This window comes from Myxocyprinus asiaticus, chromosome 17 (assembly GCF_019703515.2).
Source record: "Myxocyprinus asiaticus isolate MX2 ecotype Aquarium Trade chromosome 17, UBuf_Myxa_2, whole genome shotgun sequence".
In the NCBI taxonomy this organism is placed as follows: domain Eukaryota; kingdom Metazoa; phylum Chordata; class Actinopteri; order Cypriniformes; family Catostomidae; genus Myxocyprinus; species Myxocyprinus asiaticus.
In genome coordinates, this window is record NC_059360.1 from 39,589,463 (window position 1) to 39,597,219 (window position 7,757).

Below are 7,757 nucleotides of genomic sequence, written 5' to 3' on the forward strand. Positions count from 1 at the left end.
TGTCTTTGTTTTTGAGTTGCCACAGTATGCAGTAGATTAGTATGTCTCAAGGTCAATATTCAGTCAAAAATGGCAAAAAAGAAACAGCTTTCTCTAGAAACTCATCAGTCAATCATTGTTTTAAGGAATGAAGGCTATACAACGCTTGAAATTGCCAAAAAACTGAAGATTTCATACAAAGGTGTACACTACAGTCTTCGAAGACAAAGGACAACTGGCTCTAACAAGGACAGAAAGAGATGTGGAAGGCCAGAAGTACAACTAAACAAGAGGATAAGTACATCAGAGTCTCAAGTTTAAGAAATAGACGCCTCACATGTCCTCAGCTGACAGCTTCATTGAATTCTACCTGCTCAACACCAGTTTCATGTATAACAGTAAAGAGAAGACTCAGGGGTGCAGGCCTTATGGGAAGAATTGCAAAGAAAAAGCCACTTTTGAAACAGAAAAACAAAAAGAAAAGGTTAGAGTGGGCAAAGACACACAGACATTGGACAACAGATAATTGGAAAAGAGTGTTATGGATCTTAACCCCATTGAGTTTTGTGGGATCAGCTAGACTGTAAGGTGCGTGAGAAGTGCCCGACAAGACAGTCACATCTATGGCAAGTGCTACAGGAAGCGTGGGGTGAAAAGTCACCTGAGTATCTCGACAAACTGACAGCTAGAATGCGTCTGCAAAGCTGTCATTGCTAAATGTGGTGGATTTTTTTAGGAGAACACTTTGAAGTAGTTTAAGAAGTTCTGAATATTTTTTTCAAATTGTAATAGTAATTTTTCATGTTATTAATGTCCTGACTATACATTGTGATCAGTTGAATGCCACTTTTGTAAATAAAAGTACTAATTGTTTTCCATAAGAGCAAAATCTGTACAGTATTCCAAACTTTTGGCTGCCAGTGTATAATATATATATTTGTGTGTTCTGCTATTTATAAGAGATAGGAATACTAAAGAGGTGTGGGCATTATTATGAGCCACTTTCCTGAGTGAGTCATATCTGCCACAACGTTCCCTTCTTTGTCATTTCCTTGGCTTTACAACCCTTTCCATATGAAAATACACAAACAATACCCTTCAAAACACTATAATCCCCCACTACAATACAATGTACAACGGATTACAAATGAATGACAAATAAAGGGAGCATACTGCAAACTATATGTTCAAATAAATGGCATAGTTAAACTGTATATTGTGTTAAGATTGTAAGGAACATACGCCCCTTTAATGAAAACGTCTGCTTCATCTGTTACAACATAACATAAACTTAAACACAGCTCAACGTGGCAATTCATAAACAAATCAACCACACTCCCTCCTATACAAGATTACACACCGATTTGCATGTCATTTGGGGCAGTTGAAAGCATTGGCTGCTCTGTTTGTTTCTATAAACACCATAAATGTAATATTTAAGTATCATATAATTCCGCGTAACAACAAAAACGTCATAACGACATTATGAAGGATTATAGCCTTGGCTAGACCATGCAAACACAATTAAGTGCATTGCATCCTATCGTATTGTACTTTACACACTGTAAACTCTGTTCAGAAAGTATCACATACATGCAATGCTGATATACAGAGAGAGCTGTACATTTAGATCTGAGTGTCTCAATAAGTAAGTTGTACTTACGGATATATGTGCATCTGATGCGAGTATTTTTAAAAGAAATTACCTTAGTTGCCTTCGAGCTACAAAGTTACAGTGAGACGTCAGGAAGTACTAAATGCAGGCCTGTAAGTTGCATAGGCTGGTTCGAGGAAGAGATCATGCAGGCAGAAGCAGCATACCCGCCGAGCAACTGATGCGCCGCGTCACTGAGCGCGCCAAAACAGTTCAAAATTAGCGCGGGCAAAATTTTGAATTAACGGTTGGTATGATGTAATAACTAAGGCAACGTTCACACAATGTTTGGGATTGACAACCGTGTTTGCATACAGGTGTAAGTCTCGAAATAGACCTTATTTAGCGCCATATTTACTGTTTGTCAGAAATAAAAAGGAGGCTGTGAGGGATAGATTTATTTAATGGGTTGTACTGTTGTTGAAATAGTTTATGATCTTTTTGCTGAAAAAAAAAAACATTTTCCAATAAATATTTACAAAAAAAAATAAATAAAAAAAAAAAAAAATAAATCACAGAGAAAACTCCAGAAAACACAATTTGTGAAAATTAGATGCCACGTCATTTTTAATTTTTAACCGAAATGACGAGGCTGTAAGGTATAGACTAGTCGTTGAAAGTGTGATCGTTTCACGAAAGAAACTTTGAAAAAATATCTTTAAAAAAAATGTCAGTAGACAAATAAATAAACTCCAGAAAACATGAGTTGTGGAAAATAAAAGATGTGATTTAAAAGCTTTATGCAGTGCATGCCATTAGCTGGGTTTCCATTCAAATGTTTCGCATTTTAAAGCGCATTTAAAAAAAAAATACATTTAAGAATTGTGTGCCAAGGGGCCTGGGTAGCTCAGCGAGTAAAGACACTGACTACCACCCCTGGAGTCGCGAGTTTGAATCCAGGGTGTGCTGAGTGACTCCAGCCAGGTCTCCTAAGCAACCAAATTGGCCCGGTTGCTAGGGAGGGTAGAGTCATGTGGGGTAACCTCCTCGTGGTCGCTATAATGTAGTTCTCGCTCTCGGTGGGACACGTGGTGAGTTGTGCATGGATGCCGCGAAGAATAGCATGAGCCTCCACACGTGCTATGTCTCCGCGGTAATGTGCTCAACAAGCCATGTGATAAGATGCATGGATTGACTGTCTCAGACATGGAGGCAACTGAGATTTACATGCACCTGTTTCCTGGAACGATCATATTTTTTATCAAGAAGCTCCACGTTAGATAGGGTGACCAGATTTCTGCTTGTGGAAAACGGGACAGCCCCATCCCAGCAAAAATGAAATTGACGTATCTTTACATAGGCACAGATCAATGTGAAGCAGAGGGTGCATCTGCATCTGTAACTGTTGTCAACTTTTCGCTGTCAGCAATTTTTCTTAGTGTGCGCTTGTCTTTAAAGAGTTTATCGTAAAATGCAGAGCAGTCCAGTCCAAAATTAAAATGTACCAAAAGCATTGTCTTCATGGCTGTTACATTGAGTCGAGATTTATCTGGTGTCCATGCTGCGTTCATTAATGAGAACACACGCTCCACAGATGCAGATGTCCCAGGCAGGCATAAAACAAACTCCACGACCTTGGCTAAGACTCAGAAGTTGATGGTCTTGCCCTCCAGCTCAAGAAAAACGTCTGTCCATCTCTCAGACACGGCCGTCTTGTTCATGTTCCACTCAGTGATGTGACGAGTGACAATGTTTTTCGCGCAAGCCCACTCATCAAAGAGCGTGGTTTCGTCAATGAAACTGAGAGCAGTGATTCTGGAGTAGAAGTGTTCGAGGCTGCTCTGAATGTCTTTCCACTCTGGGATGTCTCTCAGTATGGCCCACTCAAGTTTTTCTGTGTTCTCCAAATGAGCGGCTCCAATTTTGGAGGTAATCCACCGATGCTGATAAAAAAGTTTCTCACTGCCCAAAAGAAATCATCCGCTTGCATGTCACCAGCTTCAACCAGGACATCCAACTGCTTTTTAATGTCAGAGGGTATGAATGATTCCTCCAGCCTGGTCTGCAAGACTTTCCTCAGATCATGAATGTGCAAAGCTATGGCCGTGCACAACAGAATGATAAGCAAGAAGTCCTTCACTTGCGTGCACTTTGTCAGATTCGTAACTTTGTTTCACAAAAAAATCGTTAACACTTGGTGTAGCACACCTACTTTTAGCAGCATCCACATGCTTTTTTTGTATGAACATGCTGCGCGATGTCGGTGCAGCCTCCATGGGCGATGGAAAAGCGAGCTCTGCAAATCTCACACCTCACTTAGGCTCTGTCTGTGACTGCTTTTTAGAAATGTAAACTCTTTTTGAAGCTCCTCACTTGGTCCATTTGCCCCATCTGGCCTCCATAGCCCCATCTTTGGATATCATGTGGTCTCCTTTCTTCTTGACCCTGGAACAAAATGGTAATGCAGAACACACATCTCTCTCAAACTCAAGGTTGTAAGCTGTTGGTTTGGTAAGTTTGAACTTTTCCCAAAACACATAGTTAAGATATACTCCTTATAGTGGAGCTTAACTTTATCTTCCCTAAACTCAGTGTTACAAATGTAGAGTCAGGAATGCTGATGACCTGTGTGAGGCCTAAGACCTGTGTGAAGCCTAAGCAGAGTTGGTGAACAGACAGAGAGAGAGAAAAAAAAATACCTATCTATCTATCTATCTACCTATCTATCTAATATATATATATATATATATATATATATACAGGTGCATCTCAATAAATTAGAATGTCGTGGAAAAGTTCATTTATTTCAGTAATTCAACTCAAATTGTGAAACTCGTGTATTAAATAAATTCAATGCACACAGACTGAAGTAGTTTAAGTATTTGGTTCTTTTAATTGTGATGATTTTGGCTCACATTTAACAAAAACCCACCAATTCACTATCTCAAGAAATTAGAATATGGTGACATGCCAATCAGCTAATCAACTCAAAACACCTGCAAAGGTTTCCTGAGCCTTCAAAATGGTCTCTCAGTTTGGTTCACTAGGCTACACGATCATGGGGAAGACTGCTGATCTGACAGTTGTCCAGAAGACAATCATTGACACCCTTCACAAGGAGGGTAAGCCACAAACATTCATTGCCAAAGAAGCTGGCTGTTCACAGAGTGCTGTAACCAAGCATGTTAACAGAAAGTTGAGTGGAAGGAAAAAGTGTGGAAGAAAAAGATGCACAACCAACCGAGAGAACCGCAGCCTTATGAGGATTGTCAAGCAAAATCGATTCAAGAATTTGGGTGAACTTCACAAGGAATGGACTGAGGCTGGGATCAAGGCATCAAGAGCCACCACACACAGACGTGTCAAGGAATTTGGCTACAGTTGTCGTATTCCTCTTGTTAAGCCACTCCTGAACCACAGACAACGTCAGAGGCGTCTTACCTGGGCTAAGGAGAAGAAGAACTGGACTGTTGCCCAGTGTTCCAAAGTCCTCTTTTCAGATGAGAGCAAGTTTTGTATTTCATTTGGAAACCAAGGTCCTAGAGTCTGGAGGAAGGGTGGAGAAGCTCATAGCCCAAGTTGCTTGAAGTCCAGTGTTAAGTTTCCACAGTCTGTGATGATTTGGGGTGCAATGTCATCTGCTGGTGTTGGTCCATTGTGTTTTTTGAAAACCAAAGTCACTGCACCCGTTTACCAAGACATTTTGGAGCACTTCATGCTTCCTTCTGCTGACCAGCTTTTTAAAGATGCTGATTTCATTTTCCAGCAGGATTTGGCACTTGCCCACACTGCCAAAAGCACCAAAAGTTGGTTAAATGACCATGGTGTTGGTGTGCTTGACTGGCCAGCAAACTCACCAGACCTGAACCCCATAGAGAATCTATGGGGTATTGTCAAGAGGAAAATGAGAAACAAGAGACCAAAAAATGCAGATGAGCTGAAGGCCACAGTCAAAGAAACCTGGGCTTCCATACCACCTCAGCAGTGCCACAAACTGATCACCTCCATGCCACGCCGAATTGAGGCAGTAATTAAAGCAAAAGGAGCCCCTACCAAGTATTGAGTACATACACAGTAAATGAACATACTTTCCAGAAGGCCAACAATTCACTAAAAATGTTTTTTTTATTGGTCTTATGATGTATTCTAATTTTTTGAGATAGTGAATTGGTGGGTTTTTGTTAAATGTGAGCCAAAATCATCACAATTAAAAGAACCAAAGACTTAAACTACTTCAGTCTGTGTGCATTGAATTTATTTAATACACGAGTTTCACAATTTGAGTTGAATTACTGAAATAAATGAACTTTTCCACGACATTCTAATTTATTGAGATGCACCTGTGTATATATATAGGCATACATCATCAAGATAACTTTTTCATGCTGCTATAATTTAATGAAACAATTCTACTTGAATCAAAAGGGATTAATGCTGATTAATAGTTGAGTAAAACTTAATCAAAAGGATATTAGGAAGAATCAAAGGTGAAGGTAAATATACACCCCTTCACTAGAGACTCTGATGTACTTATCCTCTTGTTTAGTTGTACATCTGGCCTTCCACATATCTTTCTGTCCTTGTTAGAGCCAGTTGTCTTTGAAGACTGTATATGAAATCTTCAGTTATTTCAAGCATTGTATAGCCTTCATTCCTCAAAACAATGATTGACTGATGAGTTTCTAGAGAAAGTTATTTCTTTTTTGCTATTTTTGACCTAATATTGACCTTAAGAAATGCCGTGGCAACTCAAAAACAAACACAAAGACAATGTTAAGCGTCAATTAATGAACCAAATAGCTTTCAACTGTGTTTGAAATAATGGCAAGTGATTTTCTAGTACCAAATTAGCAATTTAGCATGATTACTCAAGGATAAGGTGTTGGAGTGATGGATGCTGGAAATGGGGCCTGTCTAGATTTGATCAAAAATGACTTTTTTCAAATAGTGATGGTGCAGTTTTTTACATCAATAATGTCCTGACTATACTTTGTGATCAGCTGAATGCCACTTTGGTGAATTAAAGTACCAATTTCATTCCGAAACAGCAAAATCTGTACATTATTCCTAACTTTTGGCTGCCAGTGTACATGCACGCTTCCTTGACATTATTCCAGCCATTTCTGCTCTTTCAAACTGACTCTTCAATCAGTTCACTAACTGGACGTCTATTGATAGGGGATTGTGATTGGATAGTTGAATCCAATCATGTACTTCAAATAACACAGTGTGATTTTGTTTTACAAGCCATATCCTTGGCTACCTTTGATTAGAATAGTCACGTGACTGAGAAAGCCACATATGCGATAGAGAAATTTTAGGGGAGGGGAAGTACAGGACAAAACAAGATTTTTTTTTCAGATTAAGTGGGGACACTAGAAAAAGTGCTTAAATACGGGACTGTCTCTGGAAAAATGGGACGTCTGGCCGCCCTAACGTTAGATCATAATCTTTTTTTTTTTTTTTTACTTTAGTAAGACCTATGATATTTGGGCAAGAATCTTAGTCTTGATGAGAATTTTATTTTTTTTTTCTGTAAAAATATCTAAAAATCCTTAGATCAATTTGCTTCATCTTGTTTTAGAAGCAAGAATATATTTAGGTTTTTCAGAGAATGTATGTTTAACATGTGTATTTTTTCTTACTGTACTGGCAGAGTTTTTTATAGTCAAAACAAGTAAAAAAAATAAAATCTACTAGTACTGAAGACGTAATCCAAAGTATTTAGATTACATTACTGATCTTGTGTATCTAACGGCATGTATTCTGTAATCTGTAGTGGAATACATTTTAAAAGTAACCCTCCCAATCCTGATTGTACAGTCTGTACTCCTATCCCTCACAGCCTTGCCTTCATATGCGTAAAAAATTTAAAATGGCACTACTCTGAATAAGGTCTATGTCCTGTTCAAAAAACTTAAAGTAACAACTTGAATACTGTCTAAATAAACGAACAACTGAAGTCTAACCCCTTTACTATTATTGTGATAATAACACCTGTTATTAATAATACCTGTAACCATGGTGACATTGACCAAAGTAAATGTCAAAGATGGCGACCTCCATAACACCGGAAAGTCTTATCTCAGTTGGCACAACATTATTATTTATTTATTTATTTTAATTTTTATCCCCTTTTCTCCCAGTTTGGAATGCCCAATTCCCACTACTTAGTAGGTCCTCC

At 38.7% G+C, this 7,757-nt stretch overlaps 1 protein-coding gene across 3 annotated transcripts in view; it reads right to left on the minus strand.

Annotated features, from left to right (window-relative positions):
- The window catches only part of LOC127455426 (nesprin-3-like), a 41,877-nt gene extending 40,079 nt beyond the window's left edge, over positions 1 to 1,798 (minus strand). The window contains exon 1 of one of the 3 annotated variants that reach the window (XM_051723328.1): positions 1,686 to 1,798. The gene's annotated coding sequence lies outside the window, so the exon portion shown is untranslated. The remainder of the gene's footprint in view (positions 1 to 1,685) is intronic. The other 2 variants (XM_051723329.1, XM_051723326.1) reach the window with 2 other exon arrangements.
- Positions 1,799 to 7,757: the final 5,959 nt, after the last annotated feature.